This window comes from Peromyscus eremicus, chromosome 10 (genome assembly GCF_949786415.1).
Source record: "Peromyscus eremicus chromosome 10, PerEre_H2_v1, whole genome shotgun sequence".
Lineage (NCBI taxonomy): Eukaryota > Metazoa > Chordata > Mammalia > Rodentia > Cricetidae > Peromyscus > Peromyscus eremicus.
In genome coordinates, this window is record NC_081426.1 from 83779893 (window position 1) to 83797279 (window position 17387).

Genomic DNA, 17387 nt, shown 5'->3' on the forward strand with positions numbered 1-17387 from the left:
AATATTAGGCTAATTTGCTGAGTGTTTAATATGCCCTGGGCTCTGTTCTAAATACCTTACCTGTGTTATAAAAGTGTCTCAACAGCCCTGTGCAACAAGAGGCCCTTTGCGTCCATTTTATAGATGAAAGAGCAGAGGTGTGAGAGGACCCAGCTAGTCAGGACACATTCTCCAGAGCCGAGTTTTTAGCCCTTGTTCACAGTCCCTTGTATTGTCTTTCCTACAGCTGAGGAGTCTGAGGCCCAGAGTTTACTGGCCCAGTGCCATTAATGTCGTAAGTGATATAACCTCAAGCAAGCCTTGGTGGTCAGGTTTAGGATTCTGTTGGATGAGGTGGGACGGCATAGATGGAACTACGTGTGGAATCCAGTGTTACATGGCTATCGTGGAATACCTAAGGCGGGCCAGCTGGGTGAAGACGAGAGTTTTATTAAGCTTGCAGTTCTGGAGGCTGAAAGTCCCAAGGGGGGCAGGCTTCTTGGTTCCGTCTCTGGCAAGAGGCCTCAAGGCTATACCATATCTTGGCTCTTCTATCTTCTCTGAGTGAAGATAGAAGCATCATGGCTGGGAGCACAGATCAAGAGCAAAACAGGAAGTTGGATAATGATTCAGGGGCCAAGTTTATCTGTCTAACAGCCCAGTCTTCCAAGGGCAGGACTGTTAATGCCCTCCCCCCCACCATGCGATCCCACCTCTTAAAAGTCCTACCGCTCTACAGAGGCCCTAAGTCCTCAGGAGACACCTTCAGAACTGATCCAGGCCACCATTAAGGTAAAGAGAGACTCTGTGCCTCCAGAATAGAAAACCCCAGGGCTGGAGAGAAGGCTCAGCAGTTGAGAGCACTTACTGCTCTTCCAGAGGATCCTGGTTCAATTTCCCGGCACCCACGTGGTGGCAGCTCATAGCTGTCTGTAACTCCAGTTCCTGGGGACCCAACACCCGTGGCAAAAACACCAACAATGCACATAAAATAAAAATAAATAAATTTTAAAAAGAATAGAAAACCCCAGCTGAGATCCTGAGCCCCTCCCCCCGTACCCGGGGATAAAAAGTTCTTTTTATTGGTCTTAGGGTTGGGAGAAAGAGCGTTCTTTGACTTCGTCCTGTGTTCTAAAAAATAGGAGGCCAGATGGACAGGATTAATCTTGACAGCTGCTCGGTAATCCTTCCCTTCTGGCCAAGGCATATGCAGAGGCGGAGCAGCCCTTACGTGCCTCTCGGGTCCAGCAGTTGGATCTCAGGGGCTAGGAAAATCCCTTGAAGACAAACTGCACACACCACCGGGAGGATGACCAGACCCATGAGCGGTTGGCGAGCTGCCTCAGCGGGCAGGAGCACTTCCTGCAAGAGCCTCACAGTCCGAGGAATCCAAGATCCGTAATCCCATCACTCCTGCAGGGAGCTGGGAGCGGGGAGGCGGGGACTGGAGAGTCTCCTGGGCCAGGTAGCCCGGAACACGCAGCACAGTAGAAACAGAAAACCAGGAAAAAGAGAGTCGATTCACCAAAGTTATCCTCTGACCACGGGTGCCACGGCACACACACACACACACACACACACACACACACACACACACACACACCCGTACTCACACTTCTACACCACACGTAATAATAAATAAAACAAAAATTTAAAACTAGTTCCAAGCTTGAAGCAGGGCCAGTGTGATAAAGAGGTGACGCCGAGGGTGTTTGGAAATTCTCGACCCGAGTCTCTCCTGAGGAGAAACACGCCTGTTCCCGTGACAGAAGGGCACTAGCAATGTGGGCCTTACCATTTTTCTCTGACGGCCTGGGAGTGTGGAGCAGAGGAGTTACAGGGATGAGAGGTTCGGGCCCGAGGGTGGGAGGCTGGATTGAAGTGAATGCCCAAGAGGCTTGCCTGCCAACACCATAGGATCTGAACAGTGGGAAATAGTTGTGTCTTCCCGAGCTGCCACCCACTAAACAGAGCATGGGCCGTGCGCTGCACTTGGAGATTCTGCCCCTCCCACAGAAGCTGAGAAGTGACTTGGTTTCCGGGAAACAGTGTGATGGTTTGGACCATTGAGTTCATTTTCAGTTGTCTGTCCACCACGTCGAGTCCTAACAGTTAACGTGGCTAAGGTATGGCTCCGCGGTAGAGCATTTGTCCAGCGTGCACAGAGTCCTGGGTTAACCTGGAGGACTGCAGTGCTGGGGCCTTGTGCATGCCAGCTGCGTGTTCTACCTCTGAACAGGACTGCAAAACATAAAAAATAACTACTGTGTCTTTCAGAGAAATACAGAAATACGCTTAACTAGCCGTAGAAACATAGGCAGGGAGGGTGGAAGACCCTCTGTCGATTTGCTGGCTTTCGGGCAGAGAGCTTGGGGTGCAGACTGCATCCTGCTCTGGCTCAGCTGTTTCGCTCTGGCTCCAGTCTGTGGTCGTGTATTTTGCACTCCTCCCTGTAAACCCCACGGCGCTCAGCTGTTTACTGTCTTGTTTTTAACAGAGATGTGTGTGCGGACCCGGGCCGTGCGGATCCTGGCGCCTCTAACTCCCTCGGCTCAGAGCTGCTCTCCGGCGGTCCCCAGCACCGGAAAGCGACATGGTCAGGAGGGGTGAAGCTTCGGCTGAAGCAGAGGTAGGAGGCGTGGAGGTCAACACTGAGCAGGGTGGAAGACAAGACTGGCGCCCTCAGGGGAGGGTGGAGGCAAAGATGGCCAGAGACACAGGCTGGTGGGAGAGGAAAGAGGCCGAACAAGGGGGCCACGTAGGTTAAAGTTCAGAGGGATGATAATCTTGTTTGTTTTAGGCCAGGGGGTTGAACCCGTGGTCTTGAAACATAAGAGTAAATGCTCTACCACTGTGCTATTAGACATTAGAAATTTGAATTATGTACTAGTATAGTGGCATATGCCTTTAATCCTAGTACTTGGGAGGGAGGCAGGTGAGTGTCCATGAGTTGAAGGCCAGCCTGGTCTACATAGTAAGTTCTAGGCCAACCAGGGCTACATAGTGAGTCCCTGTCTTGGAGAGGGGGGAAGTGGGGGAGAGGATCTGTGCCAACCTAGATTTGCTTGTTCCGTGTTTAAGATGCACAAATACGCATTAAAGGATCTGTTATGTTTTATGTAGTAAAGCAACACTTGTATTTGATGTTTACATCAGGATTCTTTATTACATTCCATTTTAAGAAAGATACTCAAAAGTAGTTTGAACATGCCAGAGAGCCAGAGCCAGCTGCCTGCAGGGGGTGGGTGGGGTCGGGCAGGCTGGGCACAGGCTGAGCTTCTCGGAACCATCGGGCAGGCTTGCTCCCAGCAACAGGTGGAGGCAGAAGCTGCGAGGCCGTCACCGCTCCCTTTGGTCACCTCGTGTCTTCACAGTGCAGAGAATCCAAACCGTGTCATCCGCTGGGCAGAGCCTGGAGGTCAGGAAGTTGTCATTCAGACAATGGCTGCTCTGACCTGGGAAGAAAATGGCCAAGTCTGTGCTGACAGGACACAAGATGTCACAGACTCAAAATGGATTAAGGAGACAGAGTTACTAGCAGACGAGAGCACAGGAAGGGAGAAGGGCAGTTCAAGAATGGTTTCCAGGGACACTGCTGTGGGGCACTTGGAGATGCTGGTGGACTCTTGGCCAACACTGGGAGAGCAGAAAGAGCAGAGGCTGCCTGCTGGTTAAGAGTGGGGATTCAGGCTGGGTGTGGGGACGCATGTCTTCAATCCCAGTAGCCGGGGAGCAGAGATGGGTGGATATCTGTGAGTTTCATAGGAGGCTCTGTCTCCACAAGAAAGGTAGAAGACAGTTGATGTTCTCTGGCCTCTACATTCATACGTGTGCACAAACATGAAGACACAGATACACGCAGAAAATATTCTGTAAAGCAATCCTTGAAAAGTTGAACAAGGACTGGAGAGATGGCTCAGAGGTTAAGAGCACTGGCTGTTCTTCCAGAGGTCCTGAGTTCAATTCCCAGCAACTACATGGTGGCTCACAACCATCTGTAGTGAGATCTGGTGCCCTCTTCTGGTGTGCAGGTGGCCATGCAGGCAGAACACTGTATATATGATAAATAAATAAATCTTTTAAAAAAAGTTGATAAATAGATAAATCTTTAAAAAAAAGTTGAACAAAACAAATGAACTTAGATATATCTATTCAGTAGCTTAACCATAAATAAACCATTTTTAAATCCAGCCAGGGATACTGGGTGCTGTGCTGTATGCCGGTAATCTTTGCCCCTTGGGTGCTATAAATGATAGCTTATCTGGCAAGGTAGCAAGCTCCTTTCTCAAATAAGCCAATAGAAAACTAGTCAGTTATTACACCAGCATATTCACAGTGCTTTCTGTGTGGAGGGAAATGGGCAGGATCAGATGGAGAAGTAATTTCCTTTTTAACGTCTTGATCTTTGGGCCGGGCCAGAGCTCATTGAATGGGGTGCTTGCCTAGCACGATACAGCCTGGGTCTCATCCCAAGTACCATATAAGCTGAGCATGGCGGTGTCTTAAATCCCAGCCCTTGAGGAGTCAGAGGTAGGAGGATCAGAAGTTCAGAGGCATCCTCGTCCTCATAGAGAAATTGAGGCCAGCCTGGGGTACACGGCACCTATCTTAAACAAAAACGGTCTTGAGTTTGGGTGTTGCACCCATCACCCCTGTTCAGCTAGGGCCTCACTCCGTGTGCCTGGGCTTGTATATGTGTATGCTTTGTCTCCGTAACTATAGTTACAAGGCTTTGTGGCCATACTTACTAATTCTCTCTTGTCCCCCGAGGTCACCCAAGTGTGTTAGCTGCTGTGACAGAATCCCCACCACGGCAGCTGAAGGAAGAGAAGCTCGGTTTGGGCTCAGAGTTTGAGGATGCGGTCCGCCGTGGGGGTGGGGGGGACATCTGTAGCTGAGGCCACAGGAGTGGAGGAAGCTGCTCACACTGCACCTCCATCAGGAAGCTGAGAGGAGTGAGTCCCTGCTCAGCTCTCCTCCTTTTTCCCGTTTTTTAAATCCCACCCGACAGTCTGGTGTGGCCCATGTTCAGGGTAGGTCTTCCTTCCTTAGTTGAACTTCTCTAGAAACATCCTCGCAGGGATGCCCGGAGGTGTGTCTCCTAGGTGACTGCAAGTCCATGCTAGACTGCTAGGCTGATGAGGAGGAGGATTGAACTTAAAAATTGGGGTGGCTCTCATCCAGCTATATTCAGATCCTAACTCTTAATTGGTTTAGCTTTTACGTATTTTGGGATCATTGTAGACTCACAAAATAGTACTAGTAATTTCCCAAACCTGCTACCCAGCTTCTCCCTAATGTTAGTACTTTTGTTAACAGGAGAAGTATCTAAGTAAGAAAGTGGGCACTAGTACTTGGTAATACCACAGACATGAGGACTTTAGAAACGGCAGATCACGAAGACTGGCCAATGTCTCCCCATGCTAGCCTTTTCTGTTGAGGGATGCTACTTCACAGTTTTCACATTTCCTTAGTTGTCTCCTAATTCAGGATACTTTCTTGGCTTTTGTGACTCTCGGATTTTTTAAAAACATTTCTTTCTTTTGGAGAGAATGCCACTGTGCCCTGTGTTTGTGTTGAGGTCAGAGGACAACTCGTGGGAGTTGGTTCTTCCTCTGACTACGTGGGTCCCGAGGGTCACACTCAGACTGGTAGGCTTGACGGCAAGCCTCTGTACCCACTGTGCCATCCTACCAGCCTCAAAGTGTTGCCTGTGCACCACAGCTGTTAGTTGCTAGACTGCTGTTTTGTCATTACTGAGGATTAAACCTTGGGTGTCGTGCATGCTTGTCAAATGCTCTCCCACAAAGCTGCATCCTACAGCAGTGACTTTGATTTTTTTTTTTTTTTTTTTTTTTTTTTTTGTCAAGACAGGGTCTCTGTAGTTTTGGTGCCTGTCCTGGATCTCAATCTGTAGACTAGGTTGGCCTCGAACTCACAGAGATCCGCCTGGCTCTGCCTCCCGAGTGCTGGGACCAAAGGTGTGTGCCACCGTTGCCTGGCTGACCTTGATGTAGCTAGAGTTTTCCTGCCTGGCCCACAGTCAGGACAAATTTCTCTCACCTGCCAGTCCCACAGCCGCTCAGACCCAACCAAGTAAACACAGAGACTTATGTTGGTTACAAACTGTATGGCCATGGCGGGCTTCTTGCTAGCTGTTCTTGCAGCTTAAATTAATCCATTTCCATTAATCTATACCTTGCCACATGTCTTGTGGCTTACCGGCATCTTCACATGCTGTTTGTCATCATGGTGGCTGGCAGTGTCTCTGACTCAGCCTTCCACTTCCTAGCTTTATTCTCCTCCTTGTCCCGCCTATACTTCCTGCCTGGCCACTGGCCAATCAGTGATTTATTTATTGACCAATCAGCAACACACTTGACATACAGACCATCCCACAGCACTTCCCCTTTTCTTTTTTAAAAAGGAAGGTTTTAACCTTAACAAAGTAAAATTACATATAATTTGGGAATTTGGGCATAGCTTCTCTTACTACTTCCTGCTGGAGGGGGGCGCTGTATCTTATGGGGAAACAAAGAAAATTTTAGGATTATGGAATAGTCCATGAAGCTGTATCGTCTGAGCCAGTTGCTTTGAAACCATTTTGGTTGTTGGGCCATGGTGTCATCGGAGACCTTTCAGGGGGTCTTGGCTGGTCAAACCTGATGTATCTTAATCTTGAACAAATCCATAGCCTTTGGCTTTCTGTGGGAACAAAAGAGACTCTTTTCCAAAGCAATATATCCTTATATCCAAATTTTGAAGTCAAGATATCTTTAAAATATACATTTTGACATAACTCAACAGCTTTTACAATCAAATGTTTTTCTGCAGTTGAAAATCCCAAAGACAGCACAATCCAGATTCTCTGTGTAATATTCATCTTCACGTGGCTTATTTTTTATATTAATTTTACTGTCTCTTTAAAGACTTTATTTTTTAAAACTATGTATTTGTTTCTATAACTGTATATATCAACTTTTTTGTCTCTGTCAAGTCTACATATCTTTTACACACATTGTAAACTATCTGAATCTGTTTTATTGTGAATCTATTGTTTTAAACTGCAGCAGCTGGCTCCGCCCACCTCAGCTTCCCAACATGGCGGTGGTAGTTTACTGCCAGCTCTGGGAGCTATCGTGGGTCTATGCTTTTATCCAAGCAGCGTGTAGCCCAGAAACCTCTTTTTTTTGTTTTGTACAAGCAAAGTCTAAATCCACCATGCAGCTTAATGTGCCACTTGCAGAGGCCTCATTCCCGCCATACAGCAGGTCGAGCGTGCACGCCAGGAACCTACAAGTAGCTCAAACTGGCAGCTGCCGCTCATTTGAGAGAGACAATTAGGAACTGTTTTTAGCTCCGTTTTAGAATCTTTTTTCTCAGTTTTTAGGTGGAAACTCTTGCCCCACGTTGGGCGCCATTTGTAGCTAGAGTTTTCCTGCCTGGCCCACAGTCAGGACAAATCTCTTTCACCCGCCAGTCCCACAGCCGCTCAGACCGACCAAGTAAACACAGAGACTTATATTGGTTACAAACTGTATGGCTGTGGCAGGCTTCTTGCTAGCTGTTCTTACAGCTTAAATTAATCCATTTCCCATTAATCTATACCTTGCTACGTGGCTCGTGGCTTACCGGCATCTTCACATGCTGCTTGTCATCGTAGCGGCTGGCAGTGTCTCTCTGACTCAGCCTTCCACTTCCCAGCTTTATTCTCCTCCTTGTCCCGCCTATACTTCCTGCCTGGCCACTGGCCAATCAGTGATTTATTTATTGACCAATCAGCAACACACTTGACATACAGACCATCCCACAGCACCTTGATATATTTTTTTTTATTATTTATTTTATTTCATGTACATTGGTGTTTTGCCTGCATGTGTGAGGATGTCAGGTCCCCTGCAGCTGGAGTTACAGACAGTTGTAAGCTGCCATGTGGGTGCTGGGAATTGAGCCCAGGTTTTCTGGAAGAGCAGTCAGTGCTCTTAACCACTGAGCCATCTCTCCAGCCCGACCTTGATATTTTTAAGGGAAGTGGCCAGTAACTGTGTAGAATGCCTTCGATTTGGAGGTGTCAGTGTTTTCTCATGGTGAGGTTGAGCCTTCGGCATTTTGGGCAGGAATACCACCCAAATGATGTGTGTCTTTCATAGTGCCTTGTGATGCTAATGTTTCATTACTGCTGGTGGCAGCTTCAGTGACTTGGTTGTGGTGAGGTCCTCATGTTTCTCTACTGTGCAGGGCTGTTTGTCCCTTTGCATGAGAGTAACGTTGAGGCTCTATGAGAGTTTCTCTTCAGACTTTCTTTTCATTAGCTTTAAAATCTGCTGATACTGCCGGGCGGTAATGGCGTACGCCTTTGATCCCAGCACTCGGGAGGCAGAGCCAGGTGGATCTCTGTGAGTTCGAGGCCAGCCTGGGCTACCAAGTGAGTTCCAGGACAGGCTACAAAACTACACAGAGAAACCCTGTCTCAAAAACAAGAACAAAAAACTGCTGATATTATCTGTGACAATGGGAATGTTCTAGAAGCTATTTTTATTTCCTTCATTCCTTCTATGTCTCTCCATGGGAATTCTTCTGCAGGGGAGTACTTTTTCCCCCCCTCTCCCATCCAGTTTTCCAGTGATTGATTTGTATCAATAAGGACTTCATATTTTTTTTATCTCCTGGGTGATAATCCTCGGCTTCTGTCATTTATGTCCACGCTGCAGATGGTCTCAGTGTTGGCCGTTTGAAGTGATACCAGGCTGGCTCTGGTCTAAATCCTAGTCTGAAACATACAAAGGCGTGAAGTACCATTATTTTGTTTATACTGGTACAGAAAGCAAATGATGTTATCTGTGGAGTCAAAACAAGTGTTGAGGCAGGAGGTTAGTAGTGGTACTTCATGGAGGCCAGTACTGTTATTTGGACAGTTGGAAACTTCTAGGGTCACCTCATGGGCCAAATACAAGAGGTCAGAATTCTATTCAGCTCCTTCTTCATTTAGCAATCCAGCCTTCCTTCCCCAGTGTGCAACGGCAATCCTGTTCCCCAGTGTGCAACAGCAGTCCTGTTCCCCAGTGCGCAACGGCAGTCCTGTTCCCCGGTGTGCAACGGCAGTCCTGTTCCCCGGTGTGCAACAGCAGTCCTGTTCTCCGGTGTGCAACAGCAGTCCTGTTCCCCAGTGTGCAACAGTAGTCCTGTTCCCCGGTCTGCAATGGCAGTCCTGTTGCCCGGTGTGCAACAGTAGTCCTGTTCTCCAGTGTGCAACAGCAATCCTAGCACTTGGAGGCTGAGACCGGAGAATTTTGAGTTCAAGGCCACCCCAAGCTACATCCTTAGACGCTGTTGCCGGGAGAGAGACGGAAGGAGAATATTTGCATTCCTTTGTTTGAAGTAGGGTCTTTGTTTATCCTAGGTCAGCCTAGAACGTTTGATCCCCCTGCCTCTGCTGTGGTTTCAAGTGTGAACCACCACACCCCGTGGGAGGACCGGAGAATCTTTGTGATCCCACCTATCTTGGCAGAAACGTTTCCCTAAAAGTCCGTGGAGCTCTGGGTTAGGGTGGTTGGTAATGAGTCGGTAAAGGGAGATAAGTTATTCTAGCTTACAACCGAGGATTTCCCCCTCCAGTGCCTCCCGGTTCCTTCCACCACCGCCATTAGAATAGCTCTCCGGCATCAAACGGTACAGGCATCCTCCGTGAGGTAGGTCAGGGTGGGAGAGCAAACAGCGCCCAGTGCTTCTGCACCCCAGTTCTCTCAGTGGGCCGTTCTGAGCCGCCTTCTGTCTGCCCTCCAGATAAAGTGTCTCAGAGAAACCCCGTGAGCCGCTAAGACGCTGATGATGCTTCAAAAGCAGAAGCCGAGAGCACTCGCACGGGGAGGAGGCTTCCTGCTTTCTCTTTGGATGCATCCTCCAGCAGAGGTTTTCCTTGCTTCCCACCTCCAGGGCCCACAAAGTCAGTTTGGCATTTCAAAGCGGCGTGCTGCTGACCCGGGTGCTGGTTTTTCCCAGGAAAAGTACTAAGGCCCCCCCCCCCCACCCTTCTTCTTCCTTCCGTGGGCAGGAGTTGGGTTTTAATTGGTCCATGTACATAGGTGACTGGGAGGTAGGGTCCCCCTGGCTTGCTCCGAGCCCCGGCAGTCCCTTTAACTGCCTGCTCACCTGCCTGGGACGGAATCGCTGCGGAGCTCCGCCCCTGTGGGCGGGGCAGAAACCCAGCGGGGTGACAGCTCTCTGCCCCGCTCCTGAATACCGGATTGGCCAGGGGGTTGCTCTATGTGATGTTTCTGTTTGCCACGAGGTGAGTGCACACTGTTGGAATGAGATTCAGGATCTTTCACTGCAGGGTTCTAACTCAAGAGCCTTTTTTTTTTTTTTTTGATGTCTTTTTGATATTGTGTTTTGTTTTCTTGCCTCTTTTTTTTTAATTTTTTGATGTTTTTTGAGTTTTGTTGTTGTTTGGTTGGCTAGCTGATTGGTGTTTTGTTTGTCTTTGCTTTGTTTTCTTTTGTTTTTCCTGAGACTCTGCAACCTGGAACTCACCCGGCTGGCCTCAGACTCAACATAATCACCCTACTTTTAGTTTCCTAAGAATATCTATTTTTAAAGAAAAATGAGCAACCACGAGTTAAGTTTCAGCATACTTCTCTCGTTCCCTTCAAACGCCCCACACCCCCCGCCGGTGTTCTGTGAGGGCTTCTGTCCGGGAATTTCCAGCCACTGGTCTGCCCACTGGGCTACCCAGTTCCTCATGGCTTATCTACCTAGGCTGTCATTTTATCTCCCTCAGATCAGCCAGGGCTCTGTGCCTCCTTCAGGCCCCTGCAGCTCCCTGTGGACTTTCAGAACTCGGCTCCCTGCGGGGGGCTGGCTGGAGGACTAATTGCCAAGTCCTCTCAATGCTCTGTTGCCGGCCTGTGTAGAAAGTAAAGGACATTTTTCAACTTCATTTTGCCCTCTCACACCTTCTCTGATGTTCTTTTGTTTGTTTGGGTTTTGTTTTGTAGATCAAGTTTCCAGTCTACGTAAGTTTTGTCTTTTCTCATGACAATTTCTGTTTGTCTGAAAGTGACTACTTTTTACTTTGTTAGAAGGGCCTTCTTACTGTGTAGTACAGGATGGCCCCTTACTGTGTAGTACAGGACGGCCCCTTACTGTGTAGTACAGGACGGCCCCTTACTGTGTAGTACAGGACGGCTCCTTACTGTGTAGTACAGGATGGCCCCTTAATGTGTAGTACATACAGGACGGCCCCTTACTGTGTAGTATAGGATGACTCCTTACTGTGTAGTACAGGACGGCCCCTTACTGTGTAGTACAGGACGGCTCCTTACTGTGTAGTACAGGATGGCCCCTTACTGTGTAGTACATACAGGACGGCTCCTTGCTGTGTAGTACAGGATGGCCCCTTACTGTGTAGTACAGGATGGCCCCTCACATCCATCTCCCAGAGTGCTGGCATTGCAGACATGTGCCACCATACCTGCTTTCTCCTTCACAGAGTCTCCTGTAACCCAGGCTGGCCCCAAACTCACACTTTCTGTGTAGCCGGAAGGTGACCCTAACGCCTGCCTCTCTGCCCCGTCTCCCGAGTGCTGGGACTGTGGGAGTGTGCCGCTGTGCCTGGCTTCCCCTTCACTCCTGAAGATGGTCCACGTGGTACAGAATTCCAGGCTGGGAGGTTTTTCCCTGAGCTCTGCCTTTTACATTGCTTATTGTGTGGAATGGGATGAATCCGGGCATTTTCATACGTGTCTGCCATCACCCTTTGCTCACAGTCCCCCCTCCCGCCGCCTCCCCCTCAGCAGTCATAACTCACTCTGCTCCCTTCCTGTCTACATGGCAGCTGAGGGGATGTTGCCCGTTTTTCTTACCTTTGCTCTCCCATGGGTGAATTCTCTCCTCTGGGCTTCTCTCAGATGTGAGAATTTTAGTTTTTTTTTAATTTTAAGTAATTTTTTTAAATTTAAAAATTGCTTTTACAATTACTTTTCATTTATGTACATTTTGAAGTACATATAATCTTTGATCATATCTCCCCATTATCCCCTCTCCTTCCCTTAAAGCCCCCTCCTCCTTCCCCGCCTTCCTCGTTTATATATTCAGGCCCACTGCCTTTAATTGGGGTTACCTGCGTGAGTGTGGGTGCTGGCCTTGGCTGGCATTTTTCTGTTCGGTTTTCTGTCGTGTGGACGTTTCTGCTTCTTTCTGTGACGCCTCTGAGTCTGTCCCCTTCTGTCCACTGAGCCTCCTGGACTCGGGGTTGGCGCCCTGACATGTGTTTGGGGGGGAATTTCTCCCAGTCAGAATTTCAAAGATTCCAGGAGTTCCCGTTTCTTCTTCTTCCTCTCAGTGCTGTGGGTACCACACCTCCTGTGGGTCCCGTGCTCCCTGGATGCTCTGCTTCTCTCTTGGTTTTGGTGCTCCGTCCTCCTCACCTCAGTCTTTCCCCCTTGCTCTCAAGATTTAAGGGGTTCCATTAAGATGCCCACAGTTTTGAGGTTCTTTCTTCAGCCGGGTCCGGCCTGTGTGGGAAGTCCCTCACCCCGTTTTTTTAAGCCAGGAGGGAGGGAGGGAGGGAACCTCTGAGTGTCGCCTGGATGTTAAGGAAAAGATCCAGCCCTCTCTCGTTAGGCTTTGAAGTCCTCCTCGTCCATGAAAGGACGTCTGTGCATGGCTGCACTCCGGCACAGTTGAGAGCTTTGGCGACTTCCTTTCCTTTCCCTTCCCTCACAGATTGTGGATTCTGCTTTCACTCTTGTATAGTTGTGATTTTAAAATTCCGTCAATTAATGCAGTGTCTGCCTCCAGGGATGCTTTGGCTCAGACAGTGTGCTATGGAAAAGAGCAGGTGTGTGGAACTGTCTGGGCAATGTCCTAGGGCTCCGGCTGACTTGAATATGGATTTTCATTATGATCCTGTTCATTGCCATGCCACATAAATGGTAAGAGAAAAATCTGAAGTGCGCACGTTCAGAAGTGCCCCCGATGCCAGAGACCACAGGGCTGGATTTTCAGGTTTAGCTGGCACTCTGTCCTCTGAAAGTGAATGAGAGATCGCTCTTATAATCCTCCTGAGTGGCAGCTTCTGTGGTAGCCAGCTGTGGCGGAGAAACATTGGTAGGTAGGGAAGGAATGGGAGCTGGTGTTCTAGAAGTTTCCTACTTTTCAGGTGCTCTGTCCCCAAACCTAGACTGTTCTTTTTATTTGGGTTCAAGTTATTTTAAACTTTATTTTAATAAAGTTTTTTTTCCAGTATGGTTTTTAAAGAATAGATTTTTTTTTAAACATTTTAAATTGGTATTTACCTTTTTTCTCTTCAGTTTCTTATCTGTATCCTCTTATCTTAAATGGGGAGACAGTAAAATAGGGAACAGAAAAGCCTAGCTCCGTGCATTGTGCATCAGGAAGGCATTCAGCTGCTTCAATGTCAGCGGTTTCAGAGATACTGTTTTTATTTAATGGAGTAGTGCACTCGCTCGCTCGCTCTCTTTCTCTGTCTCTGTCTCTCTGTCTCTGTCTCTCTCTGTCTCTGTCTCTCTCTCTCACACACACACACAGATGCCATTGAACATTTATAAAGCATTCATTAGCTTGATTTTGAAATATTTTGGTTGATATTTGGGCTCCATCAAACTTCCAGACAGTCTCTGGGGTTGTACTCGGGAGGAGGTTTCCAGCTGTGGTGATGGAGGAGCCAGCCCACCCAGCCCTGCCGGCCCCTGGGTGGAGGGGAAGAACCCAGGCTTCCGTTTGCCCCACCAAGCTGCTCCTGCTTGGTCTGCTAGTAGACGTCCTGGGAAGGACCCGGGAGAAATCAAAGGGGACGCAGCCTTTCTCATTCTTCACCGCCGTCTCAGCCTCTCTGAATCCCTAAGAATTTGCGTGTGGTGTCTGTGTGTGTCTGCCTAACTCAGCGATCCAGCGTGGAAGTTGGGTCTTCCTGTCAAAGCTGGTGCATAGTAGGGAAGAAAATTCTGAAGTCATTACCGCTGATGCCCCAAAACATTGGAACAATCCAGCCCCCTTTCCTTCCTACCGCAGAGAAATCACGCCTCAGTCCATGCGCAGGCTCGAGGCAGAGAGACCACTGGTGAAGCCTCTGCTGCGCTGCAGTCCTGTTGTGTTTGAAGGGCAGTCGGTGGCCAAGGGGAGCGCGACTGCAGACTGCAGGGAGTGTAGCGTTTGTGTCCAGTCGTCGTGACGTAGGTGTGAATGCTCGCACAGAGGAAAGTCAGTTGCTCTGCGGGGTGTGTGTGTGTGTGTGTGTGTGTGTGTGTGTGTGTGTGTGTGTATGAGAGAGAGAGGAGAGGAGAGTTGGGGGTGTGCAGAGCAGGATTGAAATACTGAGAAACAGGACATTTGGGCATCACTTAATCACTGTTGACTGACTAACTAAAAAAAGACAAACCCCTTGCTAATCCCTCCCTTCTATCATGGTCTTCAGAATGGAGGGTGAGGAGAAGTAAACTACATGGCAGGGAAGGAGATACGGAGATAAGTGTGGGTTAGTGTGGTAAACACGGTGCAAGGAAGGGGTGTTAGCTTTTCTCCTCATTTATGGTGTTAGTCATCTGTCTGCTAGCAGACTTCACTCCTGTGAGTCAGTCAGCCAAGCCAAAAGTCCCCAGGGTACATTACGAGTGTGACATTTAAAAAGAACGTCCCCTTTCAGAAAGGACTGCATGTTACTCTGAGGTGGTATTACCTCATAAATACCTTTCTTCCTACCAGTGCACCTCTTTGGTTGTTTTGGTGTTTGGGGTAGAACCCTGGGCTTTGTGCACACTAGACAAGCTCTGGACCGGTGTGCCACACACTCACACCTTTATATAGGCTTGTGTTTACATACTGGGACGCTGGGAAAGGATACGTAAGAAATTAACTGGAGTGGTCAGCGATGGGGGTGAGAAATGGAGTCTGGAGGGACAAGATTGCACATTTGGTTTTTATTTATTTCTTAATCATGTGAATTTATTGTCTATTCAAAAGACTTAAAATGAATATGGGGAAATGTTAATTATTTGTTAAGTTTAGTTTTAAGTTCACACATAAGTAAGGTAGTCTTTGTATTAATGTGAATACATTTCTCTGTGTGTGTGTCCATTTAAAATAGATGAAGAAATAGCTGTATATAAGTGGGATACACTCTGGGACTGAGGCAGGGGAAATAATGAACCAATCAGTGTGGGGTCCGCTAGGCAAGATAGTAAAACCCATCTTAGAACAACGTAACGTAGATGAGGAAAATAATGAGCGACACACAGGAAGAACCTTTGAGTCAGTTCTGCCCCAGCTAAGCCTGTGGTGGTCAGCAGGGGTGTCATGAAGCCCCTCAACCCGAAGGCTGCTGCACCGTTCCTTCTGACAGACACGCAATGCATCGCTGTCGCAGTGGTGAGAATGTGAGTGGTTCGGCGGACTGTGTCTTCTGTGACAGTGTATGCAGTAAACAGCGGACGGACAGGTAGACGGGGCAGTCAGAGCTAAGAACGTGGTCGTTTGATTCTGTGGTGTTGTCAGTCCGAGTCTGTTTTGGGTCTTGTGTGTGTGGCTTGTGTCCGGCTGACAGGTGGCCTGTGCACCTGGAAGGCCATGCAGCCCAGTCACAGCAGCTCATCTGGGAGCGGGACCAACAGACGCCCTCCGGGGCTCATTTTCTAAGCCACAATTGTCACTTTCTCCACTTATCCAACACGTACCAGTCCTCTGAGGTCATCTGGAGTCCCACTCTACCTCTGAGGCTTGGCTCCAGACACCGTTCAAGTAAACTTTTGATGCTTGTGGCCAGGATGCCTTCAGAACGCCACCTGTGTGCTCTTCTGTCTGTGGCTGTGGCCAGACTCTTGTTTTGAATATTCCAAACTTATCCTCACCTCAGGGACTTGGCATTCTTTGTTCTTTCTTTACTAAACATCACACACACACACACGCACACACGCACACACGCACACGCACGCACGCACACTCTATCAATTCTAAGTGGTCACTGAGGATGAAGATTCTTCTGCCTCCATAACTTTAAAGATCTTCATTCCTTCGAGTTTATTACCAGGCTCTCATCATCTCTTATCCTGGCTGGTAAAATTTATTCGCTGTGATATTGGCAGTAGCTTCCTAAAACTTGAGATCTGAGCCTGCCCCCTCCTGCCTGAGGTCCTTGAGCATCGGCCATCTTTTACTGTGGTCATAGCATGAGAGGCTCACAACCAGGCTCTTCCTCTCTTTCCGCCTCCCCCTGGTACCTGTCTCCCTGTTCGTCATCTCGTCAGCTGATGGTGTGGCTTGTGCCATGTTTTGGGTTTGCTCATCTCGGGCATGCTCCTCCTTCTGCCTGGGCATCCTTCACGTCCACATACCGCAGCCTTTTATCCTGTGAACTCTTGCATAGCCAGACTGTTCAGTTGTCAAGCACTCTGACAGGTTCTGGAGAAAGTGAGTTTATAATGAACATGCTTTTGACAGGCATGCTGATACATTCCTGTAATCTTCGTGCTCAGTGTCCAGGGCAGCAGCCTTCCAGCAGCCTTCCTACTTCAGGCTTGTCTGTCCACATAGTAAGGCTCTATAATACGTAAACAAATAGGTTTATTTCAGTTCACAGTTGTGAAAATTTCAGTCCATGATCAACTGGTCTTGTTTGTTTGGGGCCTGTGGCAGGGCAGGAAGTGTGTAGCAGGGCAGGAAGTAGCATTGGTGTGCACAGGTGCTCACCTCATAGGCCTGTGCGGGACAGGAAGTGGCATTGGTGTGCACAGCTGCTCACCTCGCGTCCAGTGGGGAATTGAGGAAGAATAGTGTCTTAGTTACCTCCATGTTCCTCTGATACAAAAGCAACTTAACGGAGAAAAAGAATTTTGGCTTCCAGTTCCAGAGGGATAGACACCATCATGGTGAGGAAGACATGGCGGTGGGCAGGAGAGGCATGGGGGCAGGTCGGGAGGCTTGGCTGGCCACATGAACAGGAAGTGTGGCTGGCTATAGAGCCCCAGGGCCCTCCCCCAGCAATCCACTTCCTCTACCTTCTGAAGGTTCCACAACCTTCACAAACAGCACCACTAACCAGGGACCAAGTGTTGAGACACAGGAGCCTGTGAGGGACATTTCACATTAAAACCACAACAACGAAGGTCTCACCGTCCCCTTCATGGACGTGCCAGCAGTACCCAGCAGACCTCCCTCTCGGTAAAGTTCCTGCCACCTCCCAGTGCTGACACCGGGAGCCGCGCTCGTCTTCTTCTTGCCAGACTGTATTCTCTAAATCTTGCTGCTCCAGTCTTCCTTGCTTCCCGTTCTCAATATAAATCTGTCTAAACACAATGGTTAATAACCATGTTGCTGCCTTGGAATTTTCTAGGTTCATGAATTTGGCTCTAAACCTGGCTAAAAAGCAGCCAGTGATAACCACCAAGCCACTCCGG

The 17387-nt window shown here is 48.6% G+C and overlaps 1 protein-coding gene across 1 annotated transcript in view; it reads left to right on the forward strand.

Moving 5' to 3' along the window:
- Nucleotides 1-2481: 2481 nt before the first annotated feature.
- The window catches only part of Shroom3 (shroom family member 3), a 50901-nt gene continuing 35995 nt past the window's right edge, over nucleotides 2482-17387 (forward strand). The window contains exon 1 of the mRNA XM_059274686.1: nucleotides 2482-2608. The gene's annotated coding sequence lies outside the window, so the exon portion shown is untranslated. The remainder of the gene's footprint in view (nucleotides 2609-17387) is intronic.